The sequence below is a fragment of the Anser anser genome, assembly GCF_964211835.1.
Source record: "Anser anser genome assembly, chromosome: 23".
In the NCBI taxonomy this organism is placed as follows: Eukaryota; Metazoa; Chordata; class Aves; order Anseriformes; family Anatidae; genus Anser; species Anser anser.
The window spans coordinates 8253119-8267998 of NC_139744.1; the positions used below are offsets into that span (position 1 = coordinate 8253119).

Consider the following 14880-nt stretch of genomic DNA (forward strand, 5'->3'; position numbering starts at 1 on the left):
GAGAGTGCACTGGCAGCACTGGGGATGCAGTGCAGTGAGTCCAGAGAGTGCACTGGCACCACTGGGGATGCACTGAAGTGAGTCCAGAGAGTGCACTGGCACCACTGGGGATGCACTGAAGTGAGTCCAGAGAGTGCACTGGCACCACTGAGAATGCACTTCAGTGAGTCCAGAGAGTGCACTGGCACCAGTGGGGATGCACTGCAGTGAGTCCAGTGAGTGCACTGGCACCACTGGGGATGCAGTGCAGTGAGTCCAGAGAGTGCACTGGCACCACTGGGGAAGCAGTGCAGTGAGTCCAGAGAGTGCAGTGGCACCACTAGGGATGCAGTGCAGTGAGTCCAGAGAGTGCACTGGCAGCACTGGGGATGCAGTGCAGTGAGTCCAGAGAGTGCACTGGCACCACTGGGGATGCAGTTCAGTGAGTCCAGAGAGTGCACTGGCACCACTGGGGATGCAGTGCAGTGAGTCCAGAGAGTGCACTGGTACCACTGAGAATGCACTTCAGTGAGTCCAGAGAGTGCACTGGCACCACTGGGGATGCAGTGCAGTGAGTCCAGAGATTGCACTGGCACCACTGGGGATGCAGTGCTGTGACTCCAGAGAGCGCACAGGCACCACTGGGGATGCAGTGCAGTGAGTCCAGAGAGTGCACTGGCACCACTGGGGATGCACTGCAGTGAGCCCAGAGAGTGCACTGGCACCAGTGGGGATGCACTGCAGTGAGTCCAGTGAGTGCACTGGCACCACTGGGGATGCAGTGCTGTGACTCCAGAGAGTGCACTGGCACCACTGGGGATGCACTGCAGTGAGTCCAGAGAGTGCACTGGCACCACTGGGGATGCGGTGCCGGGAGTCCAGAGAGTGCTTTGGCACCAGTGGGGATGCACTGCAGTTACTCCAGAGACTGCACTGGCACCACTGGGGATGCAGTGCAGTGAGTCCAGAGAGTGCACTGGCACCAGTGGGGATGCACTGCAGTGAGTCCAGAGAGTGCACTGGCACCACTGGGGATGCACTGCAGTGAGTCCAGAGAGTGCACTGTCACCACTGGGGATGCAGTGCAGTGAATCCACAGAGTGCACTGGCACCACTGGGGATGCAGTGCAGTGAGTCCAGTGAGTGCACTGGCACCACTGGGGATGCACTGCAGTGAATCCAGTGAGTGCACTGGCACCACTGGGGATACAGTGCAGTGAGTCCAGAGAGTGCACTGGCACCACTGGGGATGCAGTGCAGTGAGTCCAGAGAGTGCACTGGCACCACTGGGGATGCATTGCAGTGAGTCCAGAGAGTGCACTGGCACCACAGATGATGCAGTGCAGTGACTCCATAGAGTGCACTGGCACCACTGGGGACGTAGTGCCGTGACTCGAGAGAGTGCACTTGCACCACTGGGGATGCAGTGCAGTGAGTCCAGAGAGTGCACTGGCACCACTGGGGATGCACTGCAGTGAGTCCAGAGAGTGCACTGGCTACACTGAGGATGCAGTGCAGTGAGTCCAGTGAGTGCACTGGCACCACTGGTGATGCAGTGCAGTGAGTCCAGAGATTGCACTGGCACCACTGGGGATGCAGTGCAGTGAGTCCAGAGAGTGCACTGGCACCACTGGGAATGCAGAGAAGTGAGTGCAGAGAGTGCACTGGCACCACTGGGGATGCAGTGCAGTGAGTCCAGAGAGTGCACTGGCACCACTGGGGATGCAGTGCAGTGAGTCCAGAGAGTGCACTGGCACCACCTGTGATGCAGTGCAGTGAGTCCAGAGAGTGCACTGGCACCAATGGGGCTGCAGTGCAGTGAGTCCAAAGAGTGCACTGGCACCACTGGGAATGCAGTGCAGTGAGTCCAGAGAGTGCACTGGCACCACTGGTGATGCAGTACAGTGAGTCCAGAGAGTGCACTGGCACCACTGGGGATGCACTGCAGTGAGTCCAGAGAGTGCACTGGCACCACTGGGGATGCACTTCAGTGAGTCCAGAGATTGCACTGGCACCACTGGGAATGCAGTGCAGTGAGTCCAGAGAGTGCACTGGCACCACTGGGGATGCAGTGCATTGAGTCCAGAGAGTGCACTGGCACAACTGGGGATGCACTTCAGTGAGTCCAGAGAGTGCACTGACACCACTGGGGATGCACTGCAGTGAGTCCAGAGAGTGCACTGGCACCACTGGGGATGCACTGCAGTGAGTCCAGAGAGTACACTGGCACCAGTGGGGATGCAGTGCAGTGAGGCCAGAGAGTGCACTGGCACCACTGGGGATGCACTGCAGTGAGTCCAGAGAGTGCACTGGCACCACTGGGGATGCAGTACAGTGAGTCCAGAGAGTGCACTGGCACCACTGGGGATGCAGTGCAGTGAGTCCAGTGAGTGCACTGGCACCACTGGGGATGCAGTGCAGTGAGTCCAGAGAGTACACTGGCACCAGTGGGGATACAGTGCAGTGAGTCCAGAGAGTGCACTGGCACCACTGGGGATGCAGTGCAGTCAGTCCAGTGAGTGCACTGGCACCACTGGGGGTGCAGTACAGTGAGTCCAGAGAGTGCACTGGCACCACTGGGGATGCACTGCAGTGAGTCCAGAGAGTGCACTGTCACCACTGGGGATGCAGTGCAGTGAGTCCAGAGAGTGCGCTGGAACCACTGGGGATGCAGTGCAGTGAGTCCAGAGAGTGCACTGGCACCACTGGGGATGCAGTGCAGTGAGTCCAGAGAGTGCACTGGCACCAGTGGGGATGCACTGCAGTGAGTCCAGTGAGTGCACTGGCACCACTGGGGATGCAGTGCAGTGAGTCCAGAGAGTGCACTGGCACCACTGGGGAAGCAGTGCAGTGAGTCCAGAGAGTGCAGTGGCACCACTGGGGATGCAGTGCAGTGAGTCCAGAGAGTGCACTGGCAGCACTGGGGATGCAGTGCAGTGAGTCCAGAGAGTGCACTGGCACCACTGGGGATGCAGTTCAGTGAGTCCAGAGAGTGCACTGGCACCACTGGGGATGCAGTGCAGTGAGTCCAGAGAGTGCACTGGCACCACTGAGAATGCACTTCAGTGAGTCCAGAGAGTACACTGGCACCACTGGGGATGCAGTGCAGTGAGTCCAGAGATTGCACTGGCACCACTGGGGATGCAGTGCTGTGACTCCAGAGAGCGCACAGGCACCACTGGGGATGCAGTGCAGTGAGTCCAGAGAATGCACTGGCACCACTGGGGATGCACTGGAGTGAGCCCAGAGAGTGCACTGGCACCAGTGGGGATGCACTGCAGTGAGTCCAGTGAGTGCACTGGCACCACTGGGGAAGCAGTGCAGTGAGTCCAGAGAGTGCAGTGGCACCACTGGTGATGCAGTGCAGTGAGTCCAGAGAGTGCACTGGCACCACTGGGGATGCAGTGCAGTGAGTCCAGTGAGTGTACTGGCACCACTGGGGATGCACTGCAGTGAGTCCAGAGAGTGCATTGTCACCACTGGGGATGCAGTGCTGTGACTCCAGAGAGTGCACTGGCACCACTGGGGATGCAGTGCAGTGAGTCCACAGAGTGCACTGGCACCACTGTGGATGCAGTGCAGTGAGTCCAGAGAGTGCACTGGCACCACTGGGGATGCACTGCAGTGAATCCAGTGAGTGCACTGGCACCACTGGGGATACAGTGCAGTGAGTCCAGAGAGTGCACTGGCACCACTGGGGATGCAGTGCAGTGAGTCCAGAGAGTGCACTGGCACCACTGGGGATGCATTGCAGTGAGTCCAGAGAGTGCACTGGCACCACTGGGGATGCAGTGCAGTGAGTCCAGAGAGTGCACTGGCACCACTGGGGATGCACTGCAGTGAGTCCAGAGATTGCACTGGCACCACTGTGGATGCAGTGCAGTGAGTCCAGAGACTTCACTGGCACCACTGGGAATGCAGAGAAGTGAATGCAGATAGTGCACTGGCACCACTGGGGATGCAGTGCAGTGAGTCCAGAGAGTGCACTCGCACCACTGGGGATGCAGTGCAGTGAGTCCAGAGAGTGCACTGGCACCACCTGTGATGCAGTGCAGTGAGTCCAGAGAGTGCACTGGCACCAATGGGGCTGCAGTGCAGTGAGTCCAAAGAGTGCACTGGCACCACTGGGAATGCACTGCAGTGAGTCCAGAGAGTGCACTGGCACCACTGGTGATGCAGTACAGTGAGTCCAGAACGTGCACTGGCACCACTGGGGATGCACTGCAGTGAGTCCAGAGAGTGCACTGGCACCACTGGGGATGCACTTCAGTGAGTCCAGAGATTGCACTGGCACCACTGGGGATGCAGTGCAGTGAGTCCAGAGAGTGCACTGGCACCACTGGGGATGCAGTGCATTGAGTCCAGAGAGTGCACTGGCACAACTGGGGATGCACTGCAGTGAGTCCAGAGAGTACACTGGCACCAGTGGGGATGCAGTGCAGTGAGTCCATTGAGTGCACTGGCACCACTGGGGATGCAGTGCAGTGAGTCCAGAGAGTACACTGGCACCAGTGGGGATGCAGTGCAGTGAGTCCAGTGAGTGCACTGGCACCACTGGGGATGCAGTGCAGTGAGTCCAGAGAGTGCACTGGCACCACTGAGAATGCACTTCAGTGAGTCCAGAGAGTGCACTGGCACCACTGGGGATGCAGTGCAGTGAGTCCAGAGATTGCACTGGCACCACTGGGGATGCAGTGCTGTGACTCCAGAGAGTGCACAGGCACCACTGGGGATGCAGTGCAGTGAGTCCAGAGAGTGCACGGGCACCACTGGGGATGCACTGCAGTGAGCCCAGAGAGTGCACTGCCACCAGTGGGGATGCACTGCAGTGAGTCCAGTGAGTGCACTGGCACCACTGGGGAAGCAGTGCAGTGAGTCCAGAGAGTGCAGAGGCACCACTGGTGATGCAGTGCAGTGAGTCCAGAGAGTGCACTGGCACCACTGGGGATGCAGTGCAGTGAGTCCAGTGAGTGTACTGGCACCACTGGGGATGCACTGCAGTGAGTCCAGAGAGTGCACTGGCACCACTGAGAATGCACTTCAGTGAGTCCAGAGAGTGCACTGGCACCACTGGGGATGCACTTCAGTGAGTCCAGAGAGTGCACTGGCACCACTGGGGATGCACTGCAGTGAGTCCAGAGAGTGCACTGGCACCACTGGGGATGCAGTGCTGTGACTCCAGAGAGTGCACTGGCACCACTGGGGATGCAGTGCAGTGAGTCCAGAGAGTGCACTGGCACCACTGGGGATGCGGTGCCGGGAGTCCAGAGAGTGCTTTGGCACCAGCGGGGATGCACTGCAGTTACTCCAGAGAGTGCACTGGCACCACTGGGGATGCAGTGCAGTGAGTCCAGAGAGTGCACTGGCACCACTGGGGATGCACTGCAGTGAGTCCAGAGAGTGCACTGTCACCACTGGGGATGCAGTGCAGTGAGTCCACAGAGTGCACTGGCACCACTGGAGATGCAGTGCAGTAAGTCCAGAGAGTGCACTGGCACCACTGGGGATGCACTGCAGTGAATCCAGTGAGTGCACTGGCACCACTGGGGATACAGTGCAGTGAGTCCAGAGAGTGCACTGGCACCACTGGGGATGCACTGCAGTGAGTCCAGAGAGTGCACTGGCACCACTGGGGATGCATTGCAGTGAGTCCAGAGAGTGCACTGGCACCACTGGGGATGCATTGCAGTGAGTCCAGAGAGTGCACTGGCACCACAGATGATGCAGTACAGTGAGTCCAGTGAGTGCACTGGCACCACTGGGGATGTAGTGCAGTGACTCGAGAGAGTGCACTTGCACCACTGGGGATGCAGTGCAGTGAGTCCAGAGAGTGCACTGGCACCACTGGGGATACAGTGCAGTGAATCCAGTGAGTGCACTGGCACCACTGGGGATGCAGTGCAGTGAGTCCAGAGAGTGCACTGGCACCACTGGGGATGCATTGCAGTGAGTCCAGAGAGTGCACTGGCACCACTGGGGATGCAGTGCAGTGAGTCCAGAGAGTGCACTGGCACCACTGGGGATGCACTGCAGTGAGTCCAGAGAGTGCACTGGCACCACTGGGGATGCACTGCAGTGAGTCCAGAGAGAGCACTGGCACCACTGGTGATGCACTGCAGTGAGTCCAGAGATTGCACTGGCACCACTGTGGATGCAGTGCAGTGAGTCCAGAGACTTCACTTGCACCACTGGGAATGCAGAGAAGTGAGTGCAGAGAGTGCACTGGCACCACTGGGGATGCAGTGCAGTGAGTCCAGAGAGTGCACTGGCACCACTGGGGATGCAGTGCAGTGAATCCAGAGAGTGCACTGGCACCACCTGTGATGCAGTGCAGTGAGTCCAGAGAGTGCACTGGCACCAATTGGGCTGCAGTGCAGTGAGTCCAAAGAGTGCACTGGCACCACTGGGAATGCACTGCAGTGAGTCCAGAGAGTGCACTGGCACCACTGGTGATGCAGTACAGTGAGTCCAGAGAGTGCACTGGCACCACAGGTGATGCACTGCAGTGAGTCCAGAGAGTGCACTGGCACCATTGGGGATGCACTTCAGTGAGTCCAGAGATTGCACTGGCACCACTGGGGATGCAGTGCATTGAGTCCAGAGAGTGCACTGGCACCACTGGGGATGCAGTGCAGTGAGTCCAGAGAGTACACTGGCACCAGTGGGGATGCAGTGCAGTGAGTCCAGAGAGTGCACTGGCACCACTGGGGATGCACTGCAGTGAGTCCAGAGATTGCACTGGCACCACTGGAGATGTGTCCAGTGAGTACAGTGAGTGCACTGGCACCACTGGGGATGCAGTGCAGTGAGTCCAGAGAGTACACTGGCACCAATGGGGATGCAGTGCAGTGAGTCCAGAGAGTGCACTGGCACCACTGGGGATGCAGTGCAGTCAGTCCAGCTTACACCTCCCCTCCAGTTCAGCTTACACCTGAAAGATATCTACTAGACCGGATCGTCTTGAAGCCCGCCCTCTAGCTCAACCACACAAATAGTACACCAAAACTAAAGAATTTACTAAACTAATTAAACTAAAGCATTTTACAGTCTTAGTATAGGCGATAGAAAAGACACTTAGACGCGATAGAGACCCCAGTACCGTAAGGGAAAGATGAAATAGCAGTGAAACAATCAAAGCGACAGACAGCAAAGATCAACCCTTGTACCTTTTGCATCATGGTTTAGCGAGAACAACCAAGCAAAGTGAACTAAAGTTTGCCCCCCCGAAACCCAAGCGAGCTACTTTCAAGCAGTTAAAGAGAGCGAACCCGTCTCTGTTGCAAAAGAGTGGGATGACTTGTCAGTAGAGGTGAAAAGCCAACCGAGCTGGGTGATAGCTGGTTACCTGTGAAACGAATCTAAGTTCCCCCTTAATCCTCCCTACCGGACATCCTGAACCCTAATGAGATGATTAAGAGCTATTTAATGGAGGGACAGCTCCATTAAAAAAGGACACAACCTCGACTAGCGGATAATTCTTACTACTGATCCTACCGTGGGCCCTAAAGCAGCCATCAAAAAAGAGTGCGTCAAAGCTCCACCACCTAAAAATACCAAAATAAGATGATTCCCTTATCACAAACAGGTCAACCTATGAATATAGGAGAATTAATGCTAAAATAAGTAACTCAGGGCCACACCCCTCTAACGGCGCAAGCTTACATAGAAACATTATTAACAGACCTAGACAGATACAAAAACCCCTACAAGACCACGTATTAACTAACCCTGTTAACCCGACTCAGGAGCGCCTATAAGAGCGATTAAAATCTGTGAAAGGAACTCGGCAAATTAATAAGGCCCGACTGTTTACCAAAAACATAGCCTTCAGCAAATTAAACAAGTATTGAAGGTGATGCCTGCCCGGTGACTTAGGTTTAACGGCCGCGGTATCCTAACCGTGCAAAGGTAGCGCAATCAATTGTCCCATAAATCGAGACTTGTATGAATGGCTAAACGAGGTCTTAACTGTCTCTCACAGATAATCAGTGAAATTGATCTCCCCGTGCAAAAGCGGGGATGTGAACATAAGACGAGAAGACCCTGTGGAACTTAAAAATCAACGACCACCGCGAATCCTCAATCAACCCCACTGGGGCCACTACCATCGCAGAGCCTGGTCGATATTTTTCGGTTGGGGCGACCTTGGAGGAGAACAAATCCTCCAAAAACAAGACCATACCTCTTTACCTAGAGCTACCCCTCAAAGTGCTAACAGTGACCAGACCCAATATAATTGATTAATGGACCAAGCTACCCCAGGGATAACAGCGCAATCCCCCTCAAGAGCCCATATCGACAGGGGGGTTTACGACCTCGATGTTGGATCAGGACATCCTAATGGTGCAGCCGCTATTAAGGGTTCGTTTGTTCAACGATTAACAGTCCTACGTGATCTGAGTTCAGACCGGAGCAATCCAGGTCGGTTTCTATCTATGACACACTCTCCCCAGTACGAAAGGACCGGGAAAGTGGGGCCAATACCACAAGCACGCCCCCCCCCTCTAAGCAGTGAAACCAACTAAACCGTGAAGAGGGCCTTCCCCCACCACTTTCAATCCTAGAAAAGGACCAGCTAGAGTGGCAGAGCCCGGCAAGTGCAGAAGGCTTAAGCCCTTTCCCCAGAGGTTCAAATCCTCTCCCTAGCTTCACCCATGATTCAAATAACAACACTAAGCTGCCTCATTATATCCCTCCTATACATCATCCCAATCCTGATTGCCGTAGCCTTCCTAACCCTAGTAGAACGGAAAATCCTAAGCTACATACAATCCCGCAAAGGCCCTAACGTTGTCGGGCCTTTTGGCCTACTTCAACCATTTGCGGACGGACTGAAACTATTTACCAAAGAGCCCATCCGACCCTCTACCTCTTCCCCACTTCTATTCATTCTGATACCAATACTAGCCCTTGTCCTAGCCCTCACCACTTGAGCACCACTACCACTCCCATTTCCCCTAGCAGATCTAAACCTCGGAGTTCTCTTCCTAATAGCCATGTCAAGCCTAGCCGTCTACTCAGTCCTATGATCAGGCTGAGCCTCGAACTCAAAATACGCACTAATCGGAGCCCTACGGGCAGTAGCACAGACCATTTCATACGAAGTGACACTGGCCATAATCCTGCTATCAATAATCATACTAAGCGGAAGCTACACACTCAGCTCCTTTGCCGTCGCACAGGAGCCTCTATACTTCATTTTCTCCTCATGACCCCTAGCAATAATATGATACGTATCCACCCTAGCAGAGACAAACCGAGCTCCTTTTGACCTCACAGAGGGTGAATCTGAGCTAGTCTCAGGGTTTAACGTTGAATACGCCGCAGGACCCTTCGCCTTATTCTTCCTAGCTGAATATGCGAACATTATGCTAATAAATACACTTACAGCCATCATATTCCTAAACCCAAGCGCCCTAGGGCCACCCACAGAACTATTCCCCGTCATCCTAGCCACAAAAGTCCTCCTACTATCTTCTGGTTTCTTATGGGTCCGAGCTTCATACCCACGATTCCGATATGACCAACTAATGCACCTACTATGAAAAAACTTCCTACCCCTCACACTAGCTCTGTGCCTCTGACACATCAGCATACCTATCTGCTATGCAGGCCTACCTCCTTACATAAGGAAATGTGCCTGAACTACAAAGGGTCACTATGATAAAGTGAACATAGAGGTATAACAGCCCTCTCATTTCCTGTTGACCTTAGAAAAGTAGGAATTGAACCCACACAAGAGAAATCAAAATTCTCCATACTTCCCTTATATTATTTTCTAGTAGAGTCAGCTAATCAAGCTATCGGGCCCATACCCCGAAAATGATGGTTTAACCCCCTCCTCTACTAATGAACCCTTACGCGACCCCAATCATAACCTTCAGCCTCATCTTGGGCACCACAATCACAATTTCCAGCAACCACTGAGTTCTGGCCTGGACAGGACTGGAGATCAACGCACTAGCCATCATTCCCCTAATTGCCAAATCCCACCACCCACGAGCAGTAGAAGCCGCAACGAAATACTTCCTAACCCAAGCAGCTGCTTCCGCCCTGGTCCTATTCTCTAGCATAACCAATGCCTGAGTCACTGGCCAATGAGACATCACACAAATAAACCACCCAACCTCCTGTCTACTACTGACAGCAGCAATCGCTATTAAACTGGGCCTAGTGCCATTTCACTTCTGATTCCCAGAAGTACTACAAGGATCGCCACTAATAACAGCCCTGCTACTCTCGACCCTCATAAAATTCCCCCCACTAACCCTGCTCCTACTAACATCCAAATCCCTCGACCCAGCTCTACTCACCGCCATGGCCCTAGCCTCAACAGCACTAGGAGGCTGAATAGGACTGAACCAAACACAAACACGCAAAATCCTAGCCTTCTCGTCCATCTCCCACTTAGGCTGAATCGCCATCATCCTAGTTTACAGCCCCAAATTGGCCTTACTTACCTTCTACCTATACACAATCATAACATCAGCCGTATTCCTAGCCCTTAACAAAATCAAAGCCCTTAACCTATCCATGATCACAACCTCATGAACAAAAACCCCAGTGCTAAATGCCACCCTAATACTAGTACTTTTATCCCTAGCAGGCCTCCCCCCATTAACAGGCTTTATACCAAAGTGACTTATCATCCAAGAACTAACTAAACAGGAAATAACACCAGCAGCCATGGCAATTGCCATGCTATCACTGCTCAGCCTCTTCTTCTACCTACGCCTCGCATACCACTCAACAATTACCCTTCCCCCCAACTCCTCTAACCACATAAAACAATGATACACTAGCAAAGCCCCAAGCACACCTACTGCGGTCCTTGCCTCACTATCAATCCTCTTACTTCCCCTGTCCCCAATAATACATGCCATTGTCTAGAAACTTAGGATAACACCCCAAACCGAAGGCCTTCAAAGCCTTAAATAAGAGTTAAACCCTCTTAGTTTCTGCACATTAAGACTTACAGAATATTAACCTGTATCTTCTGAATGCAAGTCAGACGCTTTAATTAAGCTAAAGCCTCCCTAGACAGATGGGCTTCGATCCCACAAAACTCTAGTTAACAGCTAAATGCCTAAACCAATTGGCTTCTGCCTACAAAGACCCTGACGCACCCTAGTGCGCATCGATGAGCTTGCAACTCAACATGAATTTCACTACAGAGCCGATAAGAAGAGGAATTAAACCTCTGTAAAAAGGACTACAGCCTAACGCTTCAACACTCAGCCATCTTACCCGTCACCTTCATCAACCGATGACTATTTTCCACTAACCATAAGGATATTGGCACCCTGTACCTCATCTTCGGGGCATGAGCAGGAATAGTCGGCACCGCACTCAGCCTATTAATCCGCGCAGAACTAGGACAACCAGGAACTCTCCTAGGCGACGACCAAATTTACAATGTAATCGTTACCGCTCACGCCTTTGTAATAAGCTTCTTTATAGTCATACCCATCATGATCGGAGGATTCGGCAACTGATTAGTCCCCCTCATAATCGGTGCCCCCGACATAGCATTCCCGCGAATAAACAACATAAGCTTTTGACTCCTCCCCCCATCATTCCTCCTCCTACTAGCCTCATCCACTGTAGAAGCTGGCGCCGGCACAGGCTGAACTGTCTACCCTCCCCTAGCAGGTGACCTTGCCCACGCCGGAGCTTCAGTAGACCTGGCTATCTTCTCACTCCACTTAGCCGGTATCTCCTCCATCCTTGGGGCCATCAACTTTATCACCACAGCCATCAACATAAAACCCCCCGCACTCTCACAATACCAAACCCCACTATTTGTCTGATCCGTACTAATTACCGCCATCCTACTCCTTCTATCACTCCCCGTACTCGCCGCCGGTATTACAATATTACTAACTGATCGAAACCTAAACACCACATTCTTCGACCCCGCTGGAGGAGGAGACCCAATCCTGTACCAACACCTATTCTGATTCTTCGGACACCCAGAAGTCTATATTCTGATCCTACCGGGGTTCGGAATCATCTCACACGTAGTCACGTACTACTCAGGCAAAAAGGAGCCCTTCGGCTACATGGGAATAGTCTGAGCCATACTATCCATCGGCTTCCTAGGATTCATCGTCTGAGCTCACCACATGTTTACAGTAGGAATAGACGTTGATACCCGAGCCTACTTTACATCAGCCACTATAATCATTGCCATCCCTACCGGAATCAAAGTATTTAGCTGACTAGCCACCCTGCACGGAGGAACAATCAAATGAGACCCCCCCAATACTATGAGCTCTAGGATTTATCTTCCTATTTACCATCGGAGGATTAACAGGAATCGTTCTTGCAAACTCTTCCCTAGACATCGCCCTGCACGACACGTACTACGTAGTTGCCCACTTCCACTACGTCCTATCCATAGGCGCCGTCTTTGCCATTCTAGCAGGATTTACTCACTGATTCCCACTACTCACTGGGTTTACCCTACACCAAACATGAGCAAAAGCCCACTTCGGGGTAATATTTACAGGAGTAAACCTAACGTTCTTCCCCCAGCACTTCCTAGGCCTAGCAGGAATACCCCGACGATACTCGGACTATCCCGACGCCTACACACTATGAAACACCATTTCCTCCTAGTCCTAGGACTTAGAGAAACTCCAGTACTAAAAATAGTAAACACAAGCAATAATTTCATATACTTCACTCTCACTCACCACTCAACTATCAGCTAACCACACCCCCGTCCACATAGCTTAACACAAAGCATGGCACTGAAGTTGCCAAGATGGCATAAAACATGCCTGCGGACAAAAGACTTAGTCCTAACCTTACGGTTGGTTTTTGCTAAATATATACATGCAAGTATCCGCGCCCCAGTGTAAACGCCCTCGACCACCTACCCCCATACAGGCCTTGAGGAGCGGGTATCAGGCACACCCAAGTAGTAGCCCAAGACGCCTCGCTAAGCCACGCCCCCACGGGTATTCAGCAGTAATTAACATTAAGCAATGAGTGCAAACTTGACTTAGTTATAGCAACAGCCTAACTTCAAGGGTTGGTAAATCTTGTGCCAGCCACCGCGGTCATACAAGAAACCCAAATCAACCGTCCTATTGACACGGCGTAAAGAGTGGTAAAATGCCTATCCTAGCTAACTAAGATCAAAATGCAACTGAGCTGTCATAAGCCCAAGATGCACCTAAACACACCATTAAGATGATCTTAGGAACTAACGACTGATTTAAACCCACGAAAGCCAGGGCCCAAACTGGGATTAGATACCCCACTATGCCTGGCCCTAAATCTTGATACTTACTTTACCGAAGTATCCGCCAGAGAACTACGAGCACAAACGCTTAAAACTCTAAGGACTTGGCGGTGCCCCAAACCCACCTAGAGGAGCCTGTTCTACAATCGATAATCCCCGATTAACCCAACCACCCCTTGCCAACACAGCCTACATACCGCCGTCGCCAGCCCACCTCGAATGAGAGCACAACAGTGGACACAATAGCACCCCGCTAATAAGACAGGTCAAGGTATAGCCTATGGAGTGGAAGAAATGGGCTACATTCCCTATTCATAGGGCACACGGAAAGAAGCGTGAAACCACTTCTGGAAGGCGGATTTAGCAGTAAAGTGGGACAATAGAGCCTACTTTAAGCCGGCCCTGGGGCACGTACATGGTTAAACATGCCTGTTAGTAGTGTGGCGAGCCATAGTGGGAAGGCTAGGGCTATGTTCATAGATAGTTGGGTGGTTGGGGTGAATGTATATGGAAGGAGGCCTAGAAGGTTGATTGTAAGAAGTATGATTATTAGGGATGTAAATATTATGGCTCATTTGTGGCCATTTTTGTTGAGTGGGACTATTAGTTGTTTTGTGATTAGGTGAAGGAGTCATGTTTGGATAGTAGAAAGGCGGTTGTTGATTCATCGGTTGTTTGGGGACGGGAATAGTAGGGCTGGGAAGAGTAGGGATAGTAGGATTAAGGGGATGCCAAATAGATTGGGGCTGGAAAATTGGTCAAAGAAGCTTAGGTTCATGGTCAGGATCATGGTGTGGGTTTGGTAGTGAGGGAGGTCTTATTTGATGGGGGGTTGGTTGTGGTGAAGGCTAGTAGTTTTGGTTGGATGAGGAGTGCTAGGGTTAATCAGGTTATAATTATGATTGAAAATCATGGTGCGGGGTTAAGCTGTGGCATATCATTAAGGAGGGGGAAGTCCCTCTTTGGCTAGCTTAAAAGGCTAGTGCTGTTGCATAGCTTCTTAATGATTAGGATGATGATAGAAGGGACGATCAGGCCTCGAAATGTGGGAGTGGGGTTGATTCTACTACAATGGGTATGTAGCTGTGATTAGCCCCGCAAATTTCTGAGCATTGTCCGTAAAAAATCCCAGGCCGGGTGGTAATGAATGAAGTTTGGTTTAGTCGGCCTGGGATTGCGTCTGTTTTAACTCCGAGCGTTGGGACTGCTCAGGAGTGGAGTACGTCTCCTGCAGTAATGATCATGCGGATGGGGGATTCTATTGGGATAACTACGCGGTGGTCAACTTCTAGCAGTCGGAAGTGGCCGTTGGGTAAGTCTGGGGTGGGCACTATGTAGGAGTCGAATGATAGGTCTTTGAAGTCTGTGTATTCGTAGCTTCAGTATCATTGGTGGCCGATGGCTTTTAGGGTGAGGTCTGGTTCGTCGATTTCGTCCATTATGTAGAGGATTTGTAGGGATGGGAGGGCGAGGAGTACCAGGACGATAGCAGGTAGGATTGTCCAGATCAGCTCTACTTCTTGGGCGTCTACAGCATTGGACGAGAGTTTTTCTGTTAGTATGTGGGCTAAAAGGTAGAGAACTAGGCTGCAGATAGCTAGGGCAACGATTAGGGCGTGGTCGTGGAATTCAACGAGTTCTTCTATGAT

At 52.4% G+C, this 14880-nt stretch overlaps 2 long non-coding RNA genes across 2 annotated transcripts in view; one reads left to right on the forward strand and one right to left on the reverse strand.

Annotated features, from left to right (window-relative positions):
- Positions 1 to 14880, reverse strand: part of LOC310885479 — a 139724-nt gene that overhangs the window by 119000 nt on the left and 5844 nt on the right. The window lies entirely within an intron of this gene.
- LOC310885478 overlaps positions 10945 to 14880 on the forward strand; it is a 34116-nt gene continuing 30180 nt past the window's right edge. Inside the window, exon 1 of the long non-coding RNA XR_014574834.1 lies at positions 10945 to 11477. This is a non-coding gene — a long non-coding RNA (uncharacterized lncRNA). The remainder of the gene's footprint in view (positions 11478 to 14880) is intronic.